The sequence below is a fragment of the Caloenas nicobarica genome, chromosome 19, assembly GCF_036013445.1.
Source record: "Caloenas nicobarica isolate bCalNic1 chromosome 19, bCalNic1.hap1, whole genome shotgun sequence".
NCBI lineage: Eukaryota > Metazoa > Chordata > Aves > Columbiformes > Columbidae > Caloenas > Caloenas nicobarica.
The window spans coordinates 6,628,317-6,655,330 of record NC_088263.1 but is presented as its reverse complement, the minus strand read 5'-3'; the positions used below and the strand labels follow the sequence as shown (position 1 = coordinate 6,655,330).

Below are 27,014 nucleotides of genomic sequence, written 5' to 3'. Positions count from 1 at the left end.
TGACCTTCGGCAAGTTGTTTCACTTCCCTGTGCCTCTGTTTCCACTTGCTCTCCCATTATGAGCCCTTTCTAAGCCCGGCAATGCTCTGCCCGGAGAGATACCCACCAGCTCAAGGAGACTCCATCCGGCTTCACATCATATCACCCCAAAAGTGTGTGAATGGCAGCAGCTCTGAGCATCGACGGGTCCTACATCCTCCCAGCTCTTGCCAGAGCCCCCTGGCACCGAGTCCCCTCCCTGCCGGGCTGTCCTGTGGTTCGTTTTTACAGTGCGTGTGCAAACCCCTGAATACACGAACCAGCTGCGGGAGGCTTCCAGCCCCAAAGTGCCCTGGGGAAAATCAGCTCCTTGCATGAGCCTCGCTGGGGGTGTCCCCTGGGATGGGGTTGGAAACAGTCTTGCTCTCTTCCTCTGAGTCTTGGGGACCATGGTAGGGGGAAGAAGTCCTCCAAGAAGCATGGGGGAATAACACCAATGATGGCAGCAAACTTGGCTCCCTAGAGATCCAGCTTTTGGAGGCAGCAAACCAACCCAAACACCCCAGGTAAGCCCTACTGCTGCGCTCAAGGAGCCTCCACCCTGCAGAGGGTCCCCATTACAGACCCGTTACTGGCGATGGAGGGGCATGTCTACCTGGATGGCATGGAGGAAAACACAACCAGCAGCCGTTTCTTTCCCCCACTGGCTCCCAGAAGCCTCCCCTGTGAGCCCCGTTGCAAAGAATCCCAACACCAAACCACAGCCAAGACACGCGGCTCTTTGGGGAATCAGACCTGGCCACAGCGCTCAGCATCTACAGAAACAGACAGCATGGTGGCTTTTGTGGACAAGTGTGTCATGCCAGGAGCTGCTGGGTCCTTTGTCCTGTACTCGCCAGGCCAGAGCCTGTCTCAAGGATGCGGTTGTTTCCTGCTCTTTTCCCAAAAAAGGTCCCGAACCATATTGAAAAACCGTGAGTCCACCGAGCTTGTGGACAGCAGAGATCTGCCTGATTGCCTGCGGTTGGTTTTCTTCCTCCTTTCCAGCTGTTAAGTTGCATTATAGACAGTTAAAAATACATCACATACTTTCCTAATGTGACTTTTCCGTGGTAAACAAGCAGCACGGCCACCACCGAGATGCAGGAGGTCGCGGGGAGAGCTGGTCGCTTGTGTCCACAAACGGCCAAGAGATCCGTTCTGCCGCCTTACAAGTGCCTGACCCCAAGTTTGGGTCCCACAGAGGGGAATCATGTGGCCCCACAGCAGCCTTGGCCTCAGCAGACTAACCCAATGGGCTCACTGCCTCTTGCCTCAGTTTCCCCACTTGTAAAAGCATTTATGGTCCATCCTCTGTGATGAGATCCACATTAACCAGAACCTGGCATTCTGTGTTGGGCTTTACAGAAAAAGGGCCTTTCGCACAGGGATCAGGGGTTAACAGAAGTACAGAGTTGAGCTAGAAATGATCTGCTAACAGCATTGTCGGGGAAAGGCCGATGACTGGCACTGGCGCCGCGACATCCCATGGAAATGCCAGGCACAGTGGCACGGGGCAGCGCCGGGGCGGCCGCGCTCAGCACGAGGCAGCGGCATTGCTGCGAGCTGTGTGTGAGCTGGGATGAATCTCCTCTCCCAGGGGCACGGCAAGCTCTGCTGAGGTCTGGGCTGGGTGGAAAAAACATCTCCTTTGAGTTTGCTGCAGCGGTGGAAGGAGCAACCTATGTCCCCAAAGATGGGTTCCCTTGCAGCCAGGAGACATCATGGTGTGAGGGAGAGCAAAGGTGCTGAGAAGGAGTGGGCATCAGTCCCCTTCACCTCAACCAGGCTGTATTGAATCCAGAACAACCCCGGCAGACACCTCCTCAACCTCTCGCAGGACTGATGCCATGGCCCCAGCACCCCAAAGCAATGGGAGCACCCTGGTCCCCCAGCGAGGGGCTGGGATGGGGAGGAGAACCTGCAAGAGGGTGAGGAAGGAGTTAAATCCCCAGCACAGCCAGCTCCCCCTCCTGCTTATCTGCTAACTTTGGGAGGAAGGGAATAGCATAAAGGTAAGAGTGGAGGAAGGAGAGAGGAGACAGATGAGAGAAGGAGCGAGCGAGGGAGAGGGGAAGCGAGGAACAGACGGCAGAGAGGGAGAGCGTGGGGGGGAAGATGCTGACGCTTCTCCTCCATCTCGGCGAGAGGCAGATAGAGGGGAGCAAGGGGAAAAAAAAAAAAAAAAAAAAAGAAGAAAACGAAAAAGAAGGCAAAGACCAAGGGAACATGGGAGAGGGAGAAGGAAGGAGCCCGAGCGAGGGAGCATGTGTGAAAGTCGCAGTGAGAGAAGGGGCCTCTTTGATTCCCCGTGCCTCATACCAGACAGTGTCTAGACTGCAGCAATTATTGTCAGCTCAGAACACCCAGGCATTGCCATTTCAGCTGAAAGGGAGCTTAACAAAGAGCGAGGAAGAAAAAAAAGAAAAAATACCCTGCCGGCAGAGAGCTGGTCTCCCTCCAGCACAAGGGGCTCTTCGGCGGGTCCCCCATCGCCCCGGGTCCCCATCACCCCCAGCCCCGGGTGCCCTCGCAGTGGGGGGAGCAAAGAGTTTGCAGCGGAGAGAGGTGGCTGCAGGGTGCGAGTGGTTCCCAGCCCAGCCCCGGGGTCCTTCGCTGATTTTGGGGTGCAACCACCAGGCTCAGCTCTCCCTGCAAGCCCAGCTGATGGGGCTCGGGGAAGGGGTGAAGGGCTGGGGGGAAAGGGCCCCCCTGAGAGGTTGGGGCTGGCCTGGCAGAGGAGCAGCTTCCCCAGCGGGCAGCAATTGGCTGTGAGCGCCCATGAGCTGCTCCCCCAGCCAACGGTGGATGGACAGACGGACACCGCAGCCTCACCATGGAGCTGGGGGGATGCGCACACCTCCTCCGGGCAGCTGGGACATGGACCATAGAGCCGGGCACCTTCCTCCTGCTTGGAGACCCTGATGAATGCTGCTCCGGCAGCTCTTTAGCTCCTTTGGGTTTAAGGAAATAATGGGAGGTTACTCATGCAAAAATCACACAAATAAAAATAACGCATCCCATCTCCCCACTGCCGTCGGCAGAGTTACCCTTTCCCCTCTCGAGCCCGTTGCCCTGTGAGGGGCTTTTGTGCCTTTGGAAGTTTGGGATGTGGCCGAGCCTCCCAGGAGGGATTTAATGCTCAGAACTGGCTGAGAGTCAGGAATTCCTGCCGTCCACTGGAAATACCCGCCCCGTGCCCACCCCCGGCTCTCTGGTGAGAGCCAGGTCCAAGTACCTCGGAGGGGAAGAGGTCAGAGGAGAGCTTGTGCGCCCTGTCTGCACCGTGCCTGTCGTTTTGGAGGTGGCAAGGATCCCACTCCACTGTCCGTGGGGCTGCCTGCAGATGTGCCCCTTTGGGAATATCCCCAGCTCCAGGGCTGTGCCACCCGTCTTCAAAATTTGGGTGCAAAGAGCAACACAGCCAAAGGACCTTCTCCACTGCTGGATGGCACTGGGGACTGTCCCCGCGGAGACCAGCGGCCTCTCTGCTGGGAAAGGCGGCCGATCCCTGCAGATGCTGGAGTGTGGCTCAGGTTTAATTAGCACTTTTAATGCTTGGAAAGGAGGCGCAAGGGAATACCGAGCGGGTTGGACACGTTTTCCTCACTAGTGATCTGGGCTGGTGACAGAGAACGTCCCCAGCTCCACCTGTCTTGGCTGGGAGGGCGTGATGTTGCCCTGGAGTCTGAAACATGGCAAATACCCTTGGTGAGCCCCATTTGGACCCCTCAGAGCAGGGACACCTCTGTTGAAAGGGGGTTTTGTAGAAAAACCAAACAGTCAGCACACTGCCAGTGTGGGATGCAGTCTGAGAGGTGCCCGACCCAACAGTAGCTCAGCTGAGCTGTTTGTCCTTGTCCTTCTCTCTGCCTTTGGGGAACGAGATCCATTTTCTGGCCAGGTCTGGTCATGTCTGCTAAATCAATGACTTCTTCTCCCATAGGTACATGGCACTGATTTTGCTGTGTGGATAAAATCAGTCCCACTCAGGATCTGGTTGCTGTGGCAGAACAGAGGAGATGACAGAAGAAGTCCTACAAAGGACTGGGATGGCAAAACCCGGCTGGGGAGGGACTCATCCCTTGGTTTACCTTGTCCGGCCATGGCATGTCTGTGGAGATGATGCTGTTTCCCAGTGCTGGGTTCTCTGGGCGAGGGTCAGAGGAGGAAAGTGCCAGCTTTGCCCATTGCTCACATCTCCCATCACCACCTCATTTGCAGCAGTGCCGGCATCGCTTCTGCATCTCGGAGACAGGGTCTCCAGCTCCCAGTTGCTTTGGCGAAGTCTCACACCTTGGGCTTGCAATGCTTCTGCTGTGGAGGACACTGCATTTCCAACAAGTGTGGGTCCTGCAGTGAAATAAATACCCGGTATGAGCAGTGGTAGGTCTTCACCTTGTGAGCTTGGGCCAGAAAGTGTTTGACCTTCACAGGGAACTTCTGGTGAGCCTGCCCTGAGCCAGGGCTGGACCACGAGGAGCCCAGACCTGCGGCGTGACCCATGGGCTTGGGGAGGTGTTTCCCCGAAGATCTGCCAGCTGCAGGGCTTCGAAACCACCACCCCAGGGCTTTGTACCACAGACCAAACTCAGCCCCGCAATGCGGGGGGGCTGCCGCTGAGGCCTTTCTGCAGTTCTCTGATGCTAGACTCCCGCTGAAGTGTGCTGAAGCAATGGAAGAAGGAAGACCTTGCTTTCTCCTCCTTGATAACTCCAGTGTCCCTCCCTCGGGCAGCCTGGCCTGCCTGCAGGGCAATTTTGGGAGCCCCAGCTCCCCAAGAGAAACCCAGCCCTGCTGAGACACGGGGTCCCACCAGCCCCCCTGAGCCCCCTGCCTCCCCCCAGATCTCTGAAACCACCAGTCCCACCCGGGGTGGGAGACGAGGGATCCGGGAAGCCACAACCGCCGCAGTACGTGTCCTTCTTTGTGTGTGAGCGGGTGGGTGGGAGGGAATCCGGCCGCATCCTGCCCCCTGGCGCGGGGGGCACCGACATGTGCCAGGAGCTGCCGGGGGCGGCGAAGCTGGCAAAGGCGCGAGGCAGCCCAGGCTGCCCGGCCATGGCAGGGGCAGCACCAGCCGGCCTGGCACTCTGTGTCCTGCCCCCCCCCAGCACCAGGGCTGTGCAGGGAGGCGCAGGGGCAGCCCCGGCATCCACACACCACGACCCTCGCCCACCTCCCCTCTGCCATGCTGCCTGCAAATGCCAGCTGACTGTTTTCCACTTCCTCCAGATTTACCCCATTCGTCTTTTTTTTTTTTTTTTTTCCTCTGCTCCCTCCACCACCCCCCCCCCGCCCCCTTCCGTCCTTTCTTCTTCCTGGGTTAAAAATAATCAAGTTTCTGGGAAGCAGCAACTCCTGCTGCGCTGCCTCCCTGCACTCGCCCCGGAGAACCGCTCGGCTCTCGGCTCCGGCCCCTCCTCGCTGCTCGCTCCTTCCTCCTCCCCACCCCCTACAGGGATCTGACTAATATGCTCGGGCTCTGCTTGCCAGCTCAGCTGGAAAGGAATTTAACCATTGCCTGGCCTTGGAGGGAAGGAGCGGAGAGCCCAGACCTCCCCCGGAGAGGAGCGGCCGTCACCCGGGAGCGCTGGGCTGGGCGATGGAGGAGCGCGGATGCGGGGCGCCAGCACCCCACGGAGAGCAGGAGTCACAGCCCCGAGCCCCACGCGGGTACAGGAACCCTTGTGGACTCCCTCAGAGGTCTCCTGCCTTCCCGTAGGGCGGGCAAAACAAAACACAGCACCCCAGGGGCCCTGGTCCCCGTGGCAGCTCCTCATCCAGCCACGGATGCTCCCTGGGCACCCGCACCCCGAGCCTGCAACTCACCACAGGCCTCAGCACCGGGCGAGGGCGGGAGCCGGGGTCCCACGCGGTGCTGCTCGGGGTCGCAGTGGCACTGGCAGCTCCAGCCCCACGGCCCCGAGGTCTGTGGGGGGAGAGTCCCGGGTGCGGGAGCCGCGGCTGAGCCCCGCTGCGGCGCAGGAGCTGGCAGCTCTCCGCCGAGGGCAGGGGGTCAGCTTCTCCTTCAACGCAGTGGGTAGGAAGTGCTGAGCAAAGGCAAAGTCACGCCTGGGTAAAAACCACGCGATGAGAAAGCTCCCCTGTCCCCCAAGACTAAATCCCGGTGCAACCCCAGTGCTAAAAAAGCTGGTGTTTGTGTGACCCCCCTCTGCTCTCCTCTCTTGCCAGCCGGGCTCTGAGCACAAGCGGATTTAGCAGCACAGGAACAAGAGCTGTGGCTCTGCTTTACAGCAGGACAAGGAAAGCACAAAGCCTTGACCAAGGTTATCCCAGAAAGTCTGTTGCAGACTGACCCACCCTCCCAAGGCTCCAGCTCACTGCTGTATTGCAGCATCTCCCTGCTCCGACAAAAACTCCCCTTGAAATCTGCTGGCCGTTGCAGGAGGACTTCAGGGCCAGAAATCCAAAGCCCAGCACCCCAGCGCTGAGCCGAGCCAAGAGGCACCGGCTCGGCCGCCGCTAACCCCCTGTGCTGGCTGGCTTGGTGCGGCTGCTCCAGTGCCAGGGCACAAACCGTCCCGGAGGACACCGGTTTTCCCAGAGCCTGCTGCCGGGAGAGCTGTCAGCACTGCCTCTCCAGAGATGGGGCTGGGGAGGAAGGAGGAAAGGGCACCGGGCACAAAGCAGAGACCCAGAGAGCACAGGAAAGCTGCAGCCAGAGCTTGATCCCTTAGCTGCTGGGATGCTCTGTAAAGCGGGGTCCAGCATATGCCAGGGGAGAGGCGTTGTGCTGGCAAGAAGGAATCTGAAAGAGGAAGATGTCTCCTCTCCAAACCCTCCCTTAAATGGCAGTTCTGCTGTAAAGTAGGGTAGGAGAGAGCTCAGTGTTTGTTTTCTCTGCAAGACCTGAGCGCAGCTCAGCCTGGGAGTGCAGAGTCAGGCTGGGCTCCTCGCTGACGCGGCCCCCCAGGAGCAGCAGCGCTTTCTGCAGCCCCAGCTCGGCTCTCGCAAACGTCCCTGCGGAGCCATCGCTCGGTGCAGGGACTCAGGGCACGGGAGAGGAGGGGAATAAACATCCAGCTCACTCTCACCTCGGCTTTCTGCCCTAGCTGTGGGGGCTCGAGGCAGCAGGGTGGATGCGTGGGGGACCTGTGAGCCCCAGGGATGCGCAGCCAGAGCCCCTGTGGCCCCGCACAGCCCACAGTCAGGGGATGAAGCAAGTAATGGCAGGACACAGAGCAGGACCAGGCTCTGACCATCCCTCAGCGAGCAAGGACACTCCTGTTTGCTCCCCCATCCTAAATTCCCCGCTGCCTCGGGAGCTCCCCCCAGCCCTGCCTGCCCCGCAGCAACCTCAGCAGCCAGGAAACGCTGGCGGGAGCCAAAGGGATTGAGAAACTGCAGGCAGCAGGATGAGACACGAGCCAGCACAAGCAGGATGTGACTCGGGGGTGACGGGGACCGCCAGAGGGGTGTCACCGGGAAGCGGTACCTGGGGCCCATCCTGTCCCCCCCCGCTGTGCTCACAGCCAAGCCCCAGCCCAGCCTCTGCTCCCACACAAGTCACCAGGTCCCGTTTGTGTTTCTCCACCACCACCTAAATTCTCTTTTAACAGCAGAGCCATGTCTTCTCCATCCGTCCACCATACGGTTTTGCACTCCCACCCTTCCCAGGGCTGTCACCCGGGGCTGTCCCTGCCACTGCAGTGCCCAGCTCTGTCACCCCATCTGCGTGACAAACCTGATATTTCCCAGGGTTTTTTCAGCACAGGCTGGATGGCAGTGGTGGGAGGTCCGGGGCAAAGCGGGGCTCAGGCACTGGCTAGACCTTGACCTTGTCCTGCCTCAAACCAGCTCTCGTAGCACTGCGGGGAAGGAGAAAGGAGAGGATGAATGAGGAGAAGCAGAGGAAAACAAAACAAAACAAAACAAAAAACAGGAGGAGACATTTTTTTCCCCATTAAACACCCAAAGCAGCTTTGCTTTTGTTTTCCACCAACTCCCCTGGCTGAAGCTGGCTAATCCTGGGGTGGCCGCTTCCATGGGTGCTGTCTTCCCGTCTCTTTGTCCCTCACCTGCCTGTCCTCTCTGCTTGTTTGGTTCCCTGATGGGGACTCCAGCACATCCTCACCTCTCATAGCTTCAGCATGGCCAGGGAAAGCCAACTCGAATGCCACTCCTGCAAAATTACCTGCCCAGGAGGAGAGATCCAGCCCCAGGCACAAGCCGTGGTACCCAGTGTATTAAAAAGCAAGAAGGGACAAGTAAAGAAGCTGCCTGCCAACCCAAAATGCACTAAAACCATTAAAACCCAAATACCTCGGTGGGCAAGACTGGACACAGACTCACTGGCTTTGTGGCAGTTCACCCCATATCAGCCCCGGCTTTGGCTCACCCCAGTATGAGTGTGGAGAAGGAAGAGGCATGATGGAAAAGACCTCGTTATACAAACAGCTCCGACTCTGGCCCACCGGGCAACAAAATCTCAAGGACTAAAAGATGCTGCAGCTCTGCTTTTCCATCTCTGCATGCAGGCAGGTCAGCAAAGCACAAGGTCACACTCCCAAGGAGAGAAAGCTCCAAAGCTTGGGAGGGAGGAATGGGACTGCAGGCATGCAGTTTGGCCAGAAGGCCAGGAGATCCTCCTGGGACATGTGTCTGAACCCAGGAGGATGCAGGAGCAAACAACCACATCATAGCAACTCCCTGGAACATCACAGTCGTCCTCTGGGCAATACAGTATCTTCAAGGTGGGGTAAAACCTGTACCCTTCATCTGTGATCCAGAAAACATGGGGTGTCTTTCCATGGCCAACTCCAACCCTGGATGGAGGCAGCCGCCGCGGGGCTGTAAGGGGACTTGCTCTACTTACTTGGTCTCTCTCATCTTTCTAAGAGCCGAGGGGGATTTTGTTCGCTTGTTTTTTAAGGAATAGTAGATTTACCAAAAATTGGAAGATTCAAAAAGGCTGAATCATCCTGAAAGTCAGGGTGAAGTTGCAAAATTGTTTGGAATGAAAAAAAAGAAATAAAGAAATATGTATGTTGGGCAGGGGGGAAGGCTTTGAACATGTTAAACCTTCTTCTTCCATCACTCACATGATAAATTATTGTATTTGGGCATTTCTAAAAGAATCTTTTTGACTTTTTAATTCCAACAAATCTATTTTTTTCAGTTCAAAAAATGACCTCAATGTAAAAGAAGACATCTAGTTAAAATCAGGCAATGCCTCAAAATAAAAAAAAACCCAAACTTTCAGGCCGAAACAAATATTCTGGCTTTACCTAAAACAACTATTTGCACTGGTATGGGTTGTTGTTTTGGTTTGGTTTTGGTTTTTTGTTTTTTTTTTTCCTATTCCATTTTGCCAGAAACCACCTGCTAAATCCCCATTCTGGGTCGACACGGTCCAGTTCCCACACCCAAGACACTCCTTTTGGGCACCAACTAACACTCATTTTCCCAGCAACATGGTACTCCATCAATGGGCCAAACCCACTGCAGTAACTGTCTTCTCCAAGGATGAACACTTTGGTTGACCTTGCTCACAGAGCTCTGAGTCTGCCCTGTGCATCCTTCACAGGACCCTCACCCAACCTCGAAACCCTGGTCATTAGAGGAGACTTAAGCCTCCTTAATAATAACTCAACAACCCAACAGCCATCTCCACTCTTACATTGGAGGAACCTCCTCTGGGGAGGAGAAACAGTCTCTCTTCTCAATGGACCAGCTCTCCAACCCAACCCAACCCAACCTGACCCAATCCAGCTCAACTCAACCCAACCCAACCTTCTCCTTGCCGCCACCCATGTCCCCAGCCTCCATTCCCGGCCACCCAGGCCAGGTGACATCATTTCCAACTCCAAGCTCTCCATACAGTCATGGCCAAGAAGAGAGATTTAGCACCCAAAAAAGGCAGGTTTCCTTTAGACTACCATGGAGAAGGTCTTGGGTGGGTGGGGGTTAGACAAAGAGATGCCGGGCTGCATTTCCAGCCCCTGGGTGCAGAGGTGATCAGCTGTGCCCTCCAACCCCAAGCAAAGAGGTGAAACCCCAGGAAAGTAGCAAACAAGTCAAGGTGTAAATACAATACGAATCCATGGCACTTCAGTGTGGCTCGTTATCTCCGCTTAGACTGGAGTTGGTGGAGCCAGGTTTGAGAAGAGCAGAAATATCAGCAATTAAAGATATGTCGTGTCAAAAAACCCCTAAACTGATTAAAGTTGAAGGCTCCGTTTTCTTCTTTTCATCAGAGAACGGAATCAAAACCTGCCTGGAAAGACGCGCTCCCCCCGTTCCCAGCGCTCCGAAGGCAGCGCCTGCATCCGTCCTGCTGTGTCCCTGCATTTTAATTACCACCTTATTAATATTCATGAGGCTAGGCACTCAAGGGGGATTGCAGTCTGTCATTCTCTCTCTCTTTCTCTCTCTCTCTCTCCCCCCACCTCTCTCGGCTGAATCTGTGTTGTTGTGGGTTTTTTTTCCTTCCCCTTCCCAACAGTTGCTGTGCTGCAGATCTGTACGCCGCCGCATGTGCACGCAGCCCCGACGGCACCGAGCGTGCAAGGGACCGTGGGGAGGGTGCCTGTGCTTTGGGGTGCGGTTGGGTGGGTGGGTGCAGAATTGCCCCCACCACACGTGGCAGCCCCGACACCCAGTGATAAAACTCAAGGATGGCAAGCAATGCTCTGGCGTGGAGCGAGCGTGTGTGTTTGCATGTGTGAGTGCTGCACGCTCGGGGAGTGATGCTGGGACATGAGTGGAGTTGGGGAGCAGGACAGCTGGGGTCCAAGGAGGGGGTGCAGGGAGGGAGCACATCTGCGTGTGCTCATGTGCAGAGCTCCTGGCAGCAGCGTCACTTCTGAGCACTGGGGTGATAGTGCAGGACCCATGCGAGAAGACCGTGGCCGTACAGAATGGCGCTGGGTGAATGCAGCTGGCCGCAGTCCCTACCCAAACACCTCTCCTTGGGACCAAGTACCCTTCACCCCAGTTCACCCTGCACCCCAGTTCAGTTCACTCTGCACCCCAGCTCTCCATGCTTGGGGAAGAGCAGCCGCTGCTGAAGCAGGAAAGAGCACCACAACATGGCCAAGGGGCCACTGTGTCCTTGACAAAGCCAAGCGCCATTTGGGTAAAGCGGGACTTGAGGTGTCTCGCACGCAGCCAGCAAGGGGGTGGCCCCCCGGCTGTGCCCTGTTTGTGGGTGCAGCTGGCCGGGTCCCATTGTGCAGCTCCTGGGAGCAGAGAGGGCAGAACACCCGGCTTGAGGGCGCAGGGAAGGAGTGCGTTGTGGATGGAGCTGGAGGTAAATCGATTTTCTCATTCCTAAGATGAGCGATGTGGGGTTCACCCCATCCTCACTGCCATGCTGCATTCAACCCTTTCTGTATTACTGAAACCAGTGGCCAGGTGGGCAGCAGAGAGCTCACCTGGTTCTGCAAACCCTGCTCCTCCCTCACTGGAAGAAACCACAGGAGGGTCAGGCTGTCCCCTCGCAGGTCCCTGTCCCCATCCCGTCCCAAGGGACATGCTAGGGTGATGCAGAGCCCGGCCATGGGCAGATGCCCCCATCACCCCATGCTGCTCAAAGCCGTTGGCAAAGGGCACACGAGTCTGCCCCATCCAAACAGCCACCAGTTGCAGGTTGGAACCCACCTTCATTTTCCAGGCAGCCGGACCACAATCCCACCTTCCCCCCGCATCTTCCTCTTGGCTAACACCACCCAAAGCACCGTCATGAGCCTGAAACCCCTTTTGGGGACAGATCCTGCAGCCCAGAGCTCTGCCTCCCCATCACCAACCACCTGCGAGCAACCTGTCGAGAAACACTCCACCTCGGCGGCTCCCCAACGCCCCACTTGCTCAGCTCCACAAATATTTGAATTAAGGTCCCCTGGGGAGCCGCAGTCAGAGAGTAACTGATTTCTCCTCCTTCATTATATCTCTGTGTAATTTACCGAGGGACGGCGGCGTGTGCCTCCGTTGGAGCGAATTCCCAGCAGGACTCCCGAAAGCTCACAAATCAGGCAAAGGCAAGGCATTAGAATATGAAAGGTGAGGCTGGTCTCCCCACCAAGACTCGTCTCACTCTTCTCCAGTTCTGCCAGCCCCAAATTGTGTTTTATTTCCACCTGCTGCTGCCTCTTGTGTGAGCAGAGAGGTGATGGGTTAGGGACGGGCCATGGGGCTGTGTCCCCGGCTCTGTCTCCAGCTCCTGCTCTGGGCAAGATGAAGAAGAAAAGTGTCACCTCCTTCTTGGCAGCATCTCAAGAGCCAGAGATGCCAAAGAAGCCGATGCAGCAAAGGTTTCTAAGTGCAACTATGTCACCTGGCCATAAAACTTGACTTCTTTTCAGCCAGATAAGTAGCCTGTGCCTCAGTTTCCACATCTACAAAAAGGAGTAATCATTCCCTTCATTTACTAATTTAAGATTCACAACATTTAGATGTTGGAGCTCTATAAAAGCCAACTGGCATTATGGATCCATCTGTGTTGCATCTCCAGCAAGGAGGAGCTGGAAGACAAGTTTGCCAACGTGGCTCTACAGTTACCAGAAAGAGCTCAAAGAGTCACCAAGAAGAAAGAAAAGGGACAAAATGAGAAATTTGGACCACGGATGCAAAACCGAGCTGCTTGGCGTTGTTATTTTGTAAAGTGCGAGGAGGCTGGTTTTCAGTGGACCCATCTCAATCTGAACTCAACCCAACCCAACCCATGGCCAACCTCCACGTCTCAGCCCCGTGCCGAGGGTGGGAGCAGGTCACCCCGAGGGTGGGAAGTGTTTGTTAGTGGCGGCTAATGGAGGATCACCAGACCTCTCACAGGTCTTTGCAGCATCTGTGGGCTGGGTAGGAGTTGTCCCACTCCAAAACACCTGGCCATGGCCACCGCTGGCGATGTTACACCACAGCAAAGCACCGGCCGGGCTTGAACACAGCGAGATCTCTGTTCCAGCTACGCTGCAAACAGCGGAGGGCAACATTTTGCTTCCTGGAAACCCAGAGAAAGAAGTGGGTTTTTTTTTTTGAAGAGCTGCAGCTCCTGTCCATTACAGACAACCTGTAATGGAGATTTCAGAAAACTGGGTGTTCCCCCTTCCAGCCTCCTCTGCAAAGACAAAGACTTGGCAGATGGTGGTGGTGCTTCACAGGGCTACTGCGAGGCTTTTCTTTGGGAGCTGGGTGCATGAACCCTCACTCTCACGCTTCCCCTTAGAGGTGCGAGCAATGCGAAATGCGCCCATCCCAAAATCCCCAGTCCCTGGACTATCTCAACTTCTCAGAGCTCTTTGCACCAGGTGACTTAGAGACCTGGGGCTGTTCAGCCTTTAACAAAGAGCTCCTTTCTCCCCAGCCTTCTCCAGTCGCTGGAGTTAAATAGGCTGTGCTGACACCAAACCAAACAAAGCCCCTGCAAAGCGGTTCCAAATCCCGTCCCCTCGCCAGCGCTCTGGATTTTCCCCCAAGCCTGGCCATGTTCCTCCTTGGCGCTACGGCTCAATCCCCGCTCCGAAAGGCGGGCACGATGGGCTGAAGTGCTGGGGCTGTGTTTGCTCCTGTGCTTCTCACTACCAGGAGGCAATGAGGGGGTGTCTGGGGTGGGGGAAACGTTCCATGGAGCTGCTCCAGCCTCTCTCTGCAATATCCCTGCTCCAGTTTGCTGGGGACCCCGGCCCCGCTGCTGAACCCCCCTGGAGCAGCTGAGGATCAGCCCTCGTGGGCGCCACGTGGCTTTCCCACGCATGGGGACCCCAACGGAACCTTTCCAAACACGCTGCCCAACCCATTCCCTCACAGCCCCCATGGGGCACGTTCATTCATCCTCTCCCATTTTGGGGGGAAGCAGCCCCACCACTGAGCAACGAGCCCTCCTCCTCCCAGCATCGCTGCTACCAATCTGCTGAGGCAGCCGCCTTCCCCGAGCAGGGAGGTGATGGCAGATGGGGGTCTCCATCAACTAGGGGGGGCGGGAGGACAGAATTTTTGGCAATGCTGGCTCCTGGAGGGCCTGCTGGCTCCTGGGCCGCCGTGTCCCAGGCGTGCAAATCGCGGGGGTCCGGGGGGGCTCCCTGTGCAAACAGCTCGTGATCAAAGCTGGGGGCCGGTGGGGGGCAGGCGGTGCGAGATGAAACGGAGCAAAGTTCTCTGGGTTCAGACGCGGGAGTTGGAAAGGATTCGATGGCAGCTTGGAAAAGGAGGAGGAGAGGGCCGGGAGCAGCAGCGTTCAGCAGAAAGGAATGTCCTGATGGGACGGCAGCCTGAACGCTGGCCAGGACCCCCCCTTCCCAAAGCTGTTTAAAAGCCCCGGACCTCTCCAAGCCCTTTAATTGGCGCTTTAAAAAACTTCCTTGTTCCTTGACGCGGCGAGGTTTGCGTTTCATGCCCAAAATGACTCAATTCCCCCTCTCCCCCCATGCAAGAAAAAAAAAATCTCCTTTGAAAGGTTTGCTAGAAGCCGGTTCCGTCCCCTCCCCACCAGCCCCGGTAGCCCCCAGCCCTCACCCCCCCAGCCTCTTGTGTGTATTCTTGTTCTCCCCTAATAATCCACATCCCAGCTGCCTCCCTCTGCCTTCGCCCTCCTCCTCCTCCCTGCCTCTCTCGCTCCCTCTTTCTCTCTCCTCCCCCCTTCCTCCCCCCTTTCCATAACTCAAAAGCTTGTCAGGCTGGTTCCAGACTGCTGGCGCCAGGCTTCACTCCAGGAAAAAAAAATAAAGCAAAAGAGAAAGGCATGCAAGGCAAAACAGCCCCGCCACATGAACACACATCAAACCAGCCCTTTATCTCCCCGGAATGCTCTCCCCGCTGCAGAGCTCCCTACCCCGGCCTGACACACGCGTGTCCCCATCCCCGGACCCCTCCTGCAGCACTGCCAGGCTGCCACCGCACACGCCCCGGCACGGAAAAGCGAAGGAGCAAATACAAGATCTATTATTTATCAGCAATATCAATTATTTAGAGCCCCGGCGCAGGAAAAGGGGTGGGGAGATGAGGCCGTGGCGGAGGCAGCTTTTACCCCGGTAATTCAAGCGAGGGGCTCCTGCCCGGACCCCCCTCTCTGCTGCGCCAGTGGGGAGGTGATGGGGGGTCTCCAACCCCATTCCTTCCATCCCACCCCACCACTATGGGAGTGTTTCTTACCCTGACCCTTCCTGCCTTCCACAGAGCAGGGCTTCCCTCCGCAGCGAGCCCCCATATCCAGCTCCAGGCGCATCCCCATCCTGGAGACATCGGATCCCGTACCCAAACACCACCCCACACGCAGGGTGACAGCCCCAGGGCGAGGGCTGTCACACGTGGGGCCCTGGCACCCTGCCTCCTCACCCAGGGGACCGCTCAGCCCCCGGAAATGTGAGTTTTAGCATCAATACGCACTTCCAACAGCACTCTGCTGGTTTGGCGGTGCTTCCCTCCCAGCAATCCCCACAGCCTGGGGCTGCCCCACACCTGCTGGTCACCACCTCAAATGGCAGCAGGGGCTGGTGCAGGGCTCTGGAGCCCCACGTCACCCCCATCCAGTCAGCCCTGATGGGCAGGAGGGGGAAGGTGTCCATGGCTGTCCGCCTCATGGGGGTTTCAGCTCAGGCCTTGAACTCAAAAGGTCAAAACCAACATCCCAAATCCAAGACCCAGCCTGGGCTGCTGGAAGACGACTACACCAGACTACACAGCCCCTCCCAGCTCTGTTTTCTCTTGGATTTTGGAGCAAGCCCCAGCCCACCATCTTTGAGATGCTGCTGGAAAAGGGTCCCAGTCACCAGGCAGGTGACACCGATGGGCACGGGCTGGTCCATGGGCGATTGCCACAAGCTCGCAGATGGCGACCGCAACCTCCCCGCGAGGTGGTCGCCTTTCAGCGGCAGATCGCACGAAAGCAGCTACAGTGGGAACGTGTGATGAGGTGGGTGTGCTAAGACGATTTTTTTTTGGCAGACTTCAGGATGACTTTATTGCTCACAAGTTCTCGAGTCATGGCTGAGTAACACACTCGGCGCATGTCTGAAATAAAAAAATCCCTTACCCCAGCACAAAATAAACAGCCTGGACAAAGCGTGTTTGCTTTGTCCCCCTTCCACACTACAGCTTAGCACGGCCGGGAGCTGCGAGGCTCTTGCATGGGCTGCAGTAGCCGCTGCACTTGATATTTCCCTGGGGTTTGGGAAGAGAAACAGGCAGCAACTCCCACCAGACGTGCACAGGAGCACCAGCCCCATCCCAAGACGTCCCCCAGCGCGTCCCCTTCCCAGCCGACAGGTCCAGGTACATGAGACAGAGCAGCATCGTCTGCTCTGATGGGATCTCTGTGAAATGACTTTAATTTGGTGGCCGAATTAGTTCGGCTGAGCCCAGAGTTTCGCAGTGGAAGGTGCAACCTCAGCCTGCCATGTCCTCAAATATTTTCTTCTAAGGACCAAGAGGCTCCTGGGCTGGGTCAGGCAAGACCCTCAGATGCACCATGGACAAGAAATTTCTGAAATGCTGCTTCTGGCTACCAAGAGGGTGCAGAGAGTTGTGTTCTCCAAGAACAGAAGTGTCCCCACCTCTGATGCCTTCAAGTCTGAGAAACCAGCAGCTGCTCTTGAAAAGCAACTGAAGTATTTCTAACCTGGAAGGAAAACTACTATCCTCTGCTCCAAGCGAGTCAACGGTGGCTGATCAAATCCCTGCGGCAACTCCAAGCGATCAAAAGGAATTAACCACCGACCTGAGCCCATGGGTGTGAAGAGCGAGGCCACTCGAGGAGAAGGTCAAGGGCATGAACACCTCCAGGTGTTGGCTTTTGGGTGCCCACAGCTTCACAAGTTCCTCTCCAGCCCCAAAGGAAGAACCTCAGCTGGGACAGAAAAATCTTTCCCATGAGTAAAGAAAGAGCAGGAGCTGATTCTGCCGTTTACTGTCCCAGTTCTCCCTCACCAAGGCTAAGGACAGATGAGAACTAGTTGGAAGAAAGGGGAAACAACCAAAAATTATTAATCTAATTCCATTTTAATGCATTCAAAAGGGACATTTTTGTAAAGTTTCTACTACATTTTCCACTGTATTTTCCTCTTTTTTTAATTATAAAAAAACAACACTCCAAAAAAACCAGTCCTTATATTTGCTGTTTCTTCTCCTGAAAGAGCATATCTTGGGGAGGAAAACAGGGCAGCTTAAGGAAGGGAGAAATTGCACTGAAGATTGAGGGGGGAAAAGCAGAAGGACAGGAGGAACCTTTCATTTAGAAATGTCACAGGCACTTTTGCGAAGAAGCGAAAAAAATCCCATTAGATTGAGAACTTTTCATGAAAACTTTGCGTGCGTTTGTTTTCTAAAGGCTGTTTTCTTTCCCGCTAAAAATAAAGCTCCACATGCAAAAATAAAAAAAACCAAACCAAAAAAGTCAGCTGTCCCTGGGCACAGCCGAGAGCGCTTGAAGGGACAGCAGCCACCCTGGGACGGCTTGTGCCGCTTCTCGACAGGCGGCCCTGATGGTGGTGGCACCGCCGGCTCTCGCTACGTGCCGGGGAAGGTTGGAAGGACACGATCTGCCCCGCGATGCCTTTGAACCACGGAGAGCAGCTGGCAGCGCGGTGGCGGATCTGCAGCGAGCCTGAGCTGGTGATCGCTGGATTGGGGCTGCTGCCTTGCAGCCAGCTCCTGGCACAGGGATGTGGATGCCCAAGAGCATCCCTGGTGGCTGCTCGGTGGCTCCTGGACAAGCTCCTGAGCTGCACTGATGAGCATTTGCTGCAATCCCTGATGGGCAGCTTTGGGAGCCCCGGTCTGCTGGGGATGAGCCCTGGCCCTGCCTGTTCCCCCAGCCCATAGAACCATAGAATCATTTTGGTTGGAAGAGACCCTCAAGATCATCGAGTCCAACTGTTAACCCAACACAGGCTCTAACCCGTGTGCCTGAGAACCTCATCTCCACATCTGTCCAACCCCTCCAGGGATGGTGACTCCCCCACTGCCCTGGGCAGCCTGTTCCAATGCCCCACAGCCCTTTGGGGAAGAAATTGTTCCCCAGATCCAACCTCAACCTCCCCCGGTGCAACTTGAGGCCGTTTCCTCTGGTCCTGGCGCTTGTTCCTGGGGAGCAGAGCCCGACCCCCCCTGGCTCCAAGCTCCTTTCAGGCAGGTCAGAGATCAGAAGGTCTCCCCTCAGCTCCTGTTCTCCAGCTGAACCCCCAGCTCCCTCAGCCGCTCCCATCACACTTGTGCTCCAGCCCCTCACCAGCTCCGTTCCTTTCTCTCAACTCGCTCCAGCACTTCAAGGTCCTTCTTGTCATGAGGGGCCCAAAACTGACCCCAGGATTCAAGGTGCGGCCTCACCAGTGCCCAGGACAGGGGGACAAGCAGCAGCGACGCTGCAGGGACAGGAGTCACGGGTGCCGCGGCCGGTCCCAGCTGCATCCTTTTCCCGTTTCCCTTCCGTGCGTGCAGCCGCCCCGCTGAGCTCAGCTCCGGCTATTCTCTCCCGCGTTTCCCCTGCTCCTGCCATGCACTTCCCCTCTCCCTTTGATATTTCACCTTCGCTGCGTCATTCCCCTGTGCCGTTTTGGGGTTCGGTTTCACGGGGACGTGCTGTTCCTGAGCTGAGCCAGGGCTGAGCTGAGCCGTCGGGGACCTCTTGTGCCGGGGAGCAGATGAAATAACCCAGCTCGCACAGGTAAGGGTTCAGCTCAACAAGCACGAGCCCAAAGACTGGGCTTGTACCAACAGCCTTGAGGTGTGCAAGACTAAGAAGGGGAAACACCATGAAAAGTTAGGAGGAAACAAAGGCTGGATGAGATGGAGACCATTTCCAGCAGACGGAGATATTAAAACCCAGTGGTCTGCTCGCAGGGCTGGGCTTAACCAGAGCTGAGCAGGACCTGGCCTGGGTCGGGCAGAGGAGCCGTGTTGGCCACAACACCACTGGATCAAGGGAAAGCCCAACATCTCACATGGGGACAGATCTCCCCCGGGTGTCACAGATGGGACACCCGAGCACCCACCCAGCTGACGCGGGGAGCAGCAATCTGCCGCAGCTCGAGCAGAATCCCCGGCGGGGTTTGGGAGGGAGCAGCTTCCTCATGCTCCCACAAAGCCCCGGGGAATTAAACGCCGAGGAGAGCAGCTGGGCTCTCCCCGGGCAGAGTCACTGTCGTGCTCACACACACCCCGCTTCAGCCAACTGTCCTTTCCACCGAGGAGACCCAATGTTCAACAAAAAACCGTCTCCGCCAGCCCCTAGCAATGCTCCCCTCGTGGCACTGGGCCAAAGTCATTAATAAAAGACAACTGAAACAAGAGCACGCTTTAACTCCATGGTGGATTCCCCTCGGAGGACCCCAGCAAGGAGCATCGTCCACCCCAGCAAGAGCTTCATCCACCCCAGCAAGGAGCATCATCCACCCCAGCAAGGAGCTTCATCCACCCCAGCAAGGAGCTTCATCCACCCCAGCAAGGAGCTTCATCCACCCCAGCAAGGAGCATCGTCCACCCCAGCAAGAGCTTCATCCACCCCAGCAAGGAGCATCATCCACCCCAGCAAGGAGCATCATCCACCCCAGCAAGGAGCATCGTCCACCCCAGCAAGAGCTTCATCCACCCCAGCAAGGAGCTTCATCCACCCCAGCAAGGAGCTTCATCCACCCCAGCAAGGAGCTTCATCCACCCCAGGCCAGCCGAGCCTGGGCAGTAGCACCGGCATAGCTCACCCATCAGGGCAGCTGTGGTGACGGGGTCACTTCGAGCTGCCCAGACCCATTGTGTCCCCAAGACACCACTCCAGCTCTTCACCACCGACAGCTGGTGACCTCCCAGCCACGGGCTACAGCCGAGCTGTGACAGTGAGACGAGATGCTGCACACGGGGGCTGCTCGCTGTGGTTTTAAGGAGGAGGTGGGGGGACTCTCATGACATGAGAGCCTGGAAGAGGGGCCTGAGCCCAGGTTATAGATTTTTTTTTGCCTGTTTCGATGGCAATTGCTGGCAAATGCTCATGAGGACATTTCTTTGGAGCAGCACGAGCTTATTGAGACGAGAGAGCTGAGGGAAAAGCTGGATGTGCTCCCAAACCATCACAGACAGCACTCATCACTTGAAGTCTCTATTGGATATCGTCTGTAGGGAAAAAAAAAATGCTCAATGCCCACTCCACGCTTCTTTCAGCTCTTGGATGCTCAGGACAGGGTTGATGCCTTCAAACTCCAGCACAACCACATCTCAGCCTGGACCTTGGGGGTCCTTCAGGAGCGAGGAGGGGGCTGAGAGATGAGAGATGTAGAAAAGACATAACAGTAATGGTTTGTGGACTTGGCAGCCCCGGAACCTAAACCCAGCTCTGGATGGTGACAGTCTCCCAGCCCATTGCAAGGGGCAGCAGGGAACAGGCACCATTTTGTGTTTTCAGGCTCAAAAATAGAGTGTTCTTGTGAGTCACAGGGATTTTTTTCCCTCTCCTGGAGGCCGTACATTCATTCATTCTTCCTTTCTTTTGTCATTTTTGATAACCTGAAATATTAGTCAGCTGGACTGAATCTGCAGGTTTTACCAACTCCAAAGGAAAATATGTCTAAAATATACCCCAAACCAGCACGGCCAAACCCCGAGCATCCAGAGCCCCTAAAGGTTTCCAGACCATCGAAAAATCAGACATCAGCCTTTAAAATAACAAGATATGCAAGAAAAAGAAGAAAAGAAGGGAGACCAGTTGGCTTGCTCTTATTTCCCTGTTGGCTTTCGAGCCTTTAGGCTGGTCTGACATCACGCTGCTGAGCTCGGCTCTGCAACCGTGAGGTAAGAAACCCTGTAACCAGCAAAAGCCCTGCCAGCGCTCTGCAGCCACACGGCTTCGAAAAAACAGAAGGAAAGGAGGAAACAGTGGGAGCCGAGGGAAATCTCAAGAGGTTTGGAGGACCTGTTGTAGGATCAAGAGGAGCATCAGCGTGCCACGCAGAGCGAGAGGCACCTCGGAAGTCCCTCTCTGCCCACGGGGTCATGGAGAGCTGGGGAAGCGGGTTTTGGGAGCAGGGATGTGAACATCGCCGGGCGCCAGCATGGCCGTGGCACATGGCTGGCTCTCTCTTGGCGGTCAAGGACGGTCCCAGGAACGTGAAAAGACTTCCAGCACATCTCAGCAGTTTCTGCTCCCAAAGGAAGCGTCTTTACTGGAAACCATTTTCTGCATAAATAGCCCTTTCCTGCTGTTCCCACAAACTCAGACTAAAATAATTTCCTGGGCTTGAGGACGCCAACCCACAGCTTCCTAGGTGGATGCACAAAGATTGACCTTGAGCAGGAGACTGAAGACATCCCCAAAATCCTGCCTAGAGCCTGTCTAGCTCTCCCAAAGCTGAGGTTTTACATCCCCTGCCCAGCAGTGCTTGTACCAACTGCTTCAGTGCGTTCCTCCTCCCCAGCACCTTCCTCTGGGGGTCTCAAAATCCTCTGCAACCTCAGCCCCATTCGCCCTCTGCATGCGTCCCAGGAGGGAGCTTTACCCCAAATCACTGCTCAGCACACAAAGAGTGAGGAGCAGCTTGCTCCAAGCTGCTAAACCGTTCTTCAGGGCCCAAAGGACCCATGTGCAAGGGGAACAGCAGAGGTGGAGACAGCCAAGCGACAAGGCTCTCCGTCCCCAGCGCAGGACCGGTATCTGCTGCAGAGCAGGTGTTGGTGGTAGGAACAGGTCCCTGTTCCCACCAGGAGGACGCGGAGGTCTCCTGAAGAGCTGGTGCAGCAGCGCTTTGGGGGCTGCAGGGGAATGCTGCAGAGGGCAAGGACCAAAATGGGGTCCCCTCTCCAACCTCCCCAGGTCTGCAGCCCAGCACAGGGTCCCATCAACTCTCCTCAGCCACATCATCTGGGCTGGGACTTGGCTGGGAGAGGCTGAGCCCCCACAGCACTGTCCCCAGCAACACAAACACTTGAAGACCCTGCCCATGGTGGTGAAAACCATCATGCACATAGCACGACCCTCCCCAGAAAAGCCCTTGCCCTGTCCTCCAAGGCCAAGCAGCCCGTGGACGCTGCACGCCGAGCTGCTGTCCTCAAGGTTAGGGCAGGGAGCAGAAGAGGAGGATTTCGAAATGTGTCTGTTTGAAGCTGTTTGGGGATGAAGGCAGAGGGAGTGCAGCTCTGTGGAGCTGGAAATGGGCAGGACACAGTTAACGCCTGGTTCCTCATGCGGGATCAGGAGGAACTTGGCTTCATATTTCACGTGTGGGATGTTGCAAGAGGACAAGGAGCCCTGAACCCCAGCAGCACGCGTTTTGCCCCCGGCTCGGTCGCAGCCATGGGGAAGAAACCATGACGTGTCCCGGCTCCTTCCCAGCACAGAGGGCATTGCTGGCGAAGGCCAGTGCCACCACACCAAGAGACACCGGAGAAACGCCAAATCCATTCCGACTCCACCGTGGCATCGAGATGCCGACAATTTAATAAACCACAGCCAAGCGGTTGATGCTGCTGGCGAAGTGGCCCCATGTGTGATGGGGAGCTGGGGGCTTCGCACCCCCGGGATCCCCGGCTCTTGAAATCAAAAATACAAAGGGTTGGGCTCCCCCAGCCCCGGCTGATGTTCCCCCAGCCCCGGCGGATGCTCGACCTCTCCGTTGTCCTCGCTGCACGCCTGTCCCAGTTCCAGCAGCTGGTTGCTACAGCAACTGAGCTCTGACTAATCATTTGCGCAATGACCTTTTTTCCCCCCAGAGAGAGGGAGGGAGGAAGATGGAGAGGAGGGAGGGGAGGAGAGGCAAAGCAAGCGGAGGTTAGCGAGAAAAAGCAGCCAGGGAGAATGGGGATTTTTAGGCGATGCGAGATATTCTTTTTGGAGGGGGGGGAAAGGAGGGAGATGCAGGTGGTGGGAGGGGGAGAGGAAAGCGGGTGTTGAATGGGTGTCCCCCCGCCCCCCGTCCGGCTCTGTGCGTGAGAAAGGATGGATGGGGGCAAAGCCAGCAGGCAAAGCGCCTCGCTGGGACCGTTTCCATGGGCGAGGGGGTGGGGGGGACTCCAAACGGGGCTGACACCACAGTCCTCCTCATCCTCCCCACACCGACCCCGGCCACCGCCGAAGGGCCAGAAGTCAAGAAATCGGCTCTGCCTCACCTCCCAGCGCCTGCCCGGCTCAAGCACCCCACGCACGAAACCTCACCGGCGGGTGGTGTTTGGGGGAGCTACACCAGGGCTGAGCAGAGCTAAAAAATCCCATGTCACGGTTACACCAAGGGGGAGCACGGCCGGACTCCGCTGAGCCACGAGAACCAGCGGGGAAGAAACCTGAGCCCAGCTCCAGTGGCTCAAATGGTGTTACTGGGAGGGCTCCGCTCCCACCCTCAGCTCAGAGGGACCAGGGCCAGGTCTGGCTCCGGCTCCAAAATGGAGTAAATAATGCAAAAGCCTCTTTCTGCCCAGCTCTGAGGAGCACAGGTGAGATCGCATCTTACTGACTCGGTAGGAGAAAATGGTTTAGAGGTTGCACGTTGCTCCTCACACCAGTTGGCACTTAGAAAACAGAAGTTGGTGAAACCAAAAAAGCGGCGGCAAGCAGGTCCTCCTCACCGAGGAGTGGGTGGTTGTGCTGCCAGTCCTGAGTTTTCCTGGCAAAAGGATTTGGGCTTTTCTCCAATTGGATCAGAAAACAGTCACATCTGACCTCTACCAACCACAAAGCACTAAGCCGGCTGAGATGGACAATAATGGAGATCTCTGGTGACCAAGAGCAGAAAACTATGGAGATTCACAGAAGAATGGCTTGGCCATTTGGAAAGAAAAGGGTGTTTGAAGAAAACAAAATGTTTTTGTGGACAGATATCCACAGCAGAGCCTGACAAACTGCAGCACTGTTGTGTGAATTGGAGGAGAAGAAGAGGGAGAAGGACTTGGTATGACTAACGAGCAAACCAGGAGAAGAACAAACCATCTCCTGAACGGTGCTGAGCACACACTGCCCACATGCGACTCCTGCCAGTACAGGCTCAGGACAGGGAGGTCTCATTGGGGAGGACAAAATCTCATTCAAAGAGATGTTTTGGTGGCCTTGGCTGCTCCGTCCTTGCCCTGTCCTTCTGCACCAAAGACAGACCCTTTCCTTTAGGCAGCTCAGGCAAATCCTTCCTCCAAACACTTCCAAAAGGTCCTGGAGCCCACCCTCCTCTTTCAGCATACCGTGCTTCCCTCTGCCCATCAAAATATTGCAAAGGACAGGACACTCCTAGCAAGCATTCCCCAGCCAGTTTGTACAGCTAGAAAACGTAAAGCAAGACTCGCTAAATCATCCACGAGTTATTTAAGGCACATAAAGGAGAGGCCAGGTTGTGAGGAATACTCTGCACGCAACATATTTCCCTTATCAGCACGACTTAGCACCTCCAGAAATTCCCATCGCAGCATCTGATCCCAAACTGGGAGAAACCAAGAGGAGGGTTTGCATTGAGCCTGTACCGGTGCCTGCGCTACACCGCGGGCAGCCGCGCTGCTCTGCTTGAGCTGGAGCAGATCAAAGCCACGTCAAGCCCAATGTAATAAGTGCTGCTGAATAGCGAGATATGTGAACTGAGGCTTGGTGCTACGTGGCCACGGTCACAGGGCTCGCAGTCCCAGCCCAAGCTCACGCCTGCCTCCGACCCACATTGTAGCTGAATCCGGGGCTGCAGCAAGCCTGAAATACAGCGTGTAGAAATGAAACTCCTTTTCCACCTCTTTTTGGTTAAATCGCTCTGCAGCTTTGCAGAGCTCCACCAAGGACAATTATTTCCAGCATGTGCCGTGCATGAATGCTGCGAGCAAGATAGGGCTGGAGTTTCATCACAGCGCGGCTTTGTGTGCAGAGTGAAGGAGGGGAAAAAAAAAGAGAGAAAAAAAAAGGGAACTTGGAACTGGAGGCCCCCCGGCCTCACCCTGATCCCGAGGAGGCTCCACTCTGCTCTTGCTCAACCCGACACCGAGAATGAGGAAGCGGAGGAGACAGGCGGGGGAGGCGGAGGAACGGTCAAGCTGAAGACAAACAGCCTCTGAGCTGGGCGGCTCGGAAAGCTGCTGGAGCGAGAGGGCAGGGGAGCAAAGAGCAGGTTGTGTCCTGTGCCAGCCCTGTCCCCAGCTGGGCTGGGGGGCTCTGTGGTCCTGACCCGGAGGATGCTCTGGGTTTTGATAACCCGAGTCCAGGAGATGGTCCGCAGCAGGGAGATCTGCAAAGCCTCGCTGCCTTGCCAGCCCAGATCCTGCTGAGCTGCTCTGCCTGGGTGCCCCTGCGGGATGCAGGGACAGCGGAATCCTCAGTGGGCAGAGCCGTGCCGTGCCATGCCGTGCCATGCCGTGCCAGCTCTCCCCCTTGCTCAGGTTGACCTGGCTTTCTGCACCGGCAGCAGCTCAGCAGCTCGCCTCTGTGCTCTGCAATACCAGGAACTGCATAAAAAATTAAACCCCAGCCAGGTGCGAGATGTTCCAGGCAGCTCCATGTGCCCGAGGCTGGTCCTCTCCCATCACAACGTCCCACCGTCCCGCACCTTATCCCCCCTGGCCCCACACGCCACTGTCCCCTTCCCTGTCCTGTTGTCCCCATCTGTGCACACAGGCTGGTCTCTCCTCCTTGGCTTGCCCTGGAGGAGGAAGAAATCCAGCTGAAGGGACCCCATCATCTGCGCAGTTGGTGACAGATCAGACCCCAGCATGATATTCTCCTGTTGATTTGCCCTTGCACCTCGGTAGGCCAGTAAGAAGGCACCTTGATCTCATCCTCTTACAGCAAAGGACATTGTAGCAGAGACATGAAGGGACGTGCCCGAGGCCAAGGAGGACAGAGAACCAGGCAGAGGAGTTGGTTGGACCCACTTATTTAAATTTCTTTATGACAAGCGATATCAGCTCTACTCCAGCAGGGTTACTGCCCAGGAGGGATGGTTAGAAAACTGTGACTGATCAGTTCAGGACATCCCCAGCGCTCAGGTAGGGCTGTCCCCGAGCATCACAGCGATACAGGCGCCGTATGGGATCCCACCTGGCTTGTCACCCTCCTGCCACACAGCACAGCCAGCCCACACGGTGCAAGGACGGGGAAGAAACATGGCTTACATGGAAAGGAATGAACACATCGGGTTGGGGGGACGCATAAGTCTAATTTCTCTTAAAACCACACCTTGAATTCACCAAGCACAAGGCATGTGTGGAATATCCCTAGGGGGGTTCACATTACTGAAACTCAAAGGTGAGAAATGACCTCTAAGGCGAACCGCACACCCAAGTCTCGAATCTCACTGGGTCCACCAGCAAATGAGAATCAAGACACCAAAATGCATCAGCTCAGTTGTCCGGTTCCTGGAGGTTCACACCAGTGAACCCCAGGGATGGAGCAGTTTGAGGGTCACCACATCCCCCCGAACACATGCTACCCCGGCTGCCCCCCTCCCTGGCACCCCGAGGTGAGAGGGGCTACAGCAGGAGGGAAAGGAGAGGCTGATGAAACCCATCCCAAGGGAAAGGGTTTGCCGTTTCCTGAGAGAAATGGGAAATCCCAAGGGACCAGCCCTTCAGGAGTTGCCAGGGAGGCAACCAAATCTAGAGAGGGACCAGAAAGGAGAGGGAAAACCCAGTAAACTCTGGGGAAAAGAGTTTCATTTCCCTTCTGCAAAACCATCACAAGGCAGGAGCTGGGGGACGAATCCACTACCCCCCTGCCCGGTCCAGGCAGCAGCAGATCCTGCCAGAGGAGATGCCGTGGGCAGGTGGGTGGTCACCTATAGCAAGTGACAATTCCAGTCAGTTTACACCCAACTTGCATTTGGTCCCAGAGATTTTGATTGAGAGCATCCCTGGAAGGGAAAATTTACTGCCAAAAACCCATGAGCTCTGCCTGCCCGGATTTTGGAGGGACAGTGGGTTGTTTGCATTTCCAGTTTGGCTGGGAAACTGGAAAAATACAGACTCGAGAATCCAGTTCACCCCAGCCCATCACCTCCCCCAAAATACACTGGTCTGCAACCCAGGAAGATGCTGGACTGGCACACCAGTGGGGACCAGTGCTCTGTGGCAGGAGACTGGGGACCTTTGGACGTGTGATGGTGGCTCTG

General features: G+C 56.2%; 1 long non-coding RNA gene across 1 annotated transcript; it reads right to left on the bottom strand.

Moving 5' to 3' along the window:
• Positions 1–2,785: 2,785 nt before the first annotated feature.
• On the bottom strand, positions 2,786–6,049 carry LOC135996626 (uncharacterized). The gene is made up of 3 exons (XR_010607287.1): positions 5,851–6,049; positions 3,257–4,371; positions 2,786–2,972 (listed from the first exon to the last, which is right to left on the bottom strand). It is a non-coding gene; the product is annotated as an uncharacterized LOC135996626 (long non-coding RNA).
• Between the last annotated feature and the right edge of the window lie 20,965 nt (positions 6,050–27,014).